The sequence below is a fragment of the Macrobrachium rosenbergii genome, chromosome 12 (assembly GCF_040412425.1).
Source record: "Macrobrachium rosenbergii isolate ZJJX-2024 chromosome 12, ASM4041242v1, whole genome shotgun sequence".
NCBI lineage: Eukaryota > Metazoa > Arthropoda > Malacostraca > Decapoda > Palaemonidae > Macrobrachium > Macrobrachium rosenbergii.
This window is the reverse complement of record NC_089752.1, coordinates 43,839,874-43,842,885: the sequence shown is the minus strand read 5'-3', so window position 1 is coordinate 43,842,885 and position 3,012 is coordinate 43,839,874.

Here is a 3,012-nt window from a genome sequence, read left to right as displayed (position 1 = left end):
TAATTCTACCAATATATCTCAAAATCTCTCTCTAATATAATTAAAAATGCCTGCTTGATAAATTTTTTCTGGTAACAATTCCCAATATTATAAAATAACCGTCTGTATGATCATTTTTTTATGAATAGCAGTTATTTGTTTCATAGTGTATTTTATAATGAACATCTAAAAATATGTATTTAATTCTGTAAATAACATAAAATTCCAAATCTATTATGCAGGTTAAAATATTCAGATTCAATAAGATATTGTTATTCAATTGTTTGATTTCATTCAATTATGTTTATAAAAATTCTTTCATAATCTTATGTATTTATATATTTTCCCATTTTGTTCCACATAATTTTATAAGTCTAAAGATTTTGTATGCCTGAAATTAAACATCCGTATTATAATTTTCAATCAAATTAACATAGTCTTTTATGTAAAGAGAAAATAAAAGAGAGTGAGAGAAATAAAAATTACTATTTTTCTTCCTTTATGCGTTTAATGTATCAGTTTCTGGGTCCTTTGAAGACTCATTATCAAAAATATAAATCAGATATGTAATTAATATCTGATAATCATATATTGATTGATTTATATATATAGAATAATAATAATGTTATTAACCGTTACAATTAGATTTTTTAAAATATAGATTCAATGTCAGTTTTAAATTATTATTATTATTAACATCTTATTCTCTCTCATCTAAAATTATTATTCTTATTTTGCCCAGATATGGAACACTATCCATATGAAACAAGAAAAATATAAACATAAGTTTATTCAAGCATTTTCTGACGAATAAAATCCTTTAAGTAAATAACAAATAGTGAAATACAGAAAGAGGAGATCAGTTATTAAAAACAGATGTAAAATAAAATGATAAAAAAAATTAAAAATCATCAATAAATTCCGTTTAACACATCCTCAGTAAAGAGGCTGTTCCACAGTCTAAAAGTGTAAGGAATAAAATAACTAAAAGTTCAAATGCTATTTATTGTGTTTTGCACATTAATTGCATAATATCTATATCACGGATCGCTCTTATCATATATTATCATCAACTAAATAAAATATGTTAAACTTATGAAAAAAACAAACAAATACAATCGCTATTAAATGATTGTTTACGATTTCTTGCATCGTACCATGCTAAAAGATACCCATAAATCTCTGGTTAAAAGACATCTCCCAAGAACATTGTATCCTAGTAAAGTCATCTTGAATTACTCTAAAAATCTCTGGCCTGATTTAATCAAAATCATGATAAATCTGAATTTTAATAAACTTTCCCATTTTTGACAATTTCATTAGATGTTTCTCAAAAATAAGATTAACCATAAAAAAATGAACAAAAATAATTGAAGGAAAAGAAAAAAATTCTGAAAAATTATAAACAATAAAATTATCTACAAAACCCAACTTGACTTAGGCTGTCCTTTAAGAGATTCAAAAAGTCCTTGAAAAATTCAAAAAAAAGTGAAAAATGAAGAAGACTGGGCCCTCAATCAGGCCTGCTTATACAGCCTGGCAGGATACTAAACCTCCGAGGAATATAGCCTCTTATCCTATGTTCCTTTATTTGTGTTGTTACATTGGCCAATTTGGATAATTGGGTCTATCCTCAGTTCTTGGGCCCTATCCAGGCATATATTATCATATAAATAAAACAGGATACCTAATTCCTCCAAAAGCAGCAAAAATAGACCTATTCCCTTCAATGCTTGTTTATTAAGATTTGGCCATGTTGGATGACTTTGTGCCTCATCCTTGAAGTTCTTGGGCCCTCTCCAGGCCTGCTTCCCCAGCCTGGCAGGATACCTGCCTCCCTGAGTAAGCAAGCCTAGTGATTTTCTCATCTCAACCAAAAAAGCAAAATACTATTATGCATCAATATGTAATTAATTGGGTCATAATTTCCCATATTTTAAGAGACTGGCCATAGAATCTTTGGGTCTCATCCTTGAAGTTCTTAAATTAAAGGCCCTATAAAGCCTGGCAGGATACCTGCCTTCCTCCGAGGAAGCAACCTCTGGGTCAGACCCAACCTTCAAGATAGGTTTAAGAGACTGGCCAGCCTTGGAGGACTTTGGGCCTCATCCTTGAAGTTCTTGGGCCCTCTCCAGGCCTGCTTCCCCAGCCTGGCAGGATACCTGCCTTCCTCCGAGGAAGCAGCCTCTGGGTCGGACCCTTCCCTTCAAGGCTGCCCTCAAGAGACTGGCCATCCTTGGGGACTTTGGGTCTCATCCTTGAAGTTCTTGGGCCCTCTCCAGGCCTGCTTCCCAGCCTGGCAGGATACCTGCCTTCCTCCGAGGAAGCAGCCTCTGGGTCAGACCCTTCCCTTCAAGGCTGCCCTTAAGAGACTGGCCATCCTTGGAGGACTTTGGGCCTCATCCTTGAAGTTCTTGGGCCCTCTCCAGGCCTGCTTCCCCAGCCTGGCAGGATACCTGCCTTCCTCCGAGGAAGCAGCCTCTGGGTCAGACCCTTCCCTTCAAGGCTATATATATTCAAGGCTGCAAAAGAGACTGGCCATCCTTGGAGGACTTTGGGTCTCATCCTTGAAGTTCTTGGGCCCCTCCAGGCCCTGGCTTCCCAGCCTGGCAGGATACCTGCCTTCCTCATTTCGAGAAGCAGCTCCTGGGTCAGACCCTTCCCTTGTTTTCAAGGCTGCCCTTAAGAGACTGGCCAGCCTTGGAGGACTTTGGGCCTCATCCTTGAAATCTCTTGGGCCCTCCAGGCCTGCTTCCCAGCCTGGCAGGATACCTTCCTCCGAGGAAGCAGCCTCTGGGTCGGACCCTTCCCTTCAAGGCTGTTTCCAAAGAGACTGGCCATCCTTGGAGGACTTTGGGCCTCATCCAATCAAACATTGAATTGGGATTCTTCCCTTCAAGGCCCTCCTAATCAGGCCCTGCTTCCCCAGCCTGGCAGGATACCTGCCAGCCTGGCAGGATACCTGCCTTCCTCCGAGGAAGCAGCCTCTGGGTCAGACCCTTCCCTTCAAGGCTGCCCTTAAGAGACTGGCCA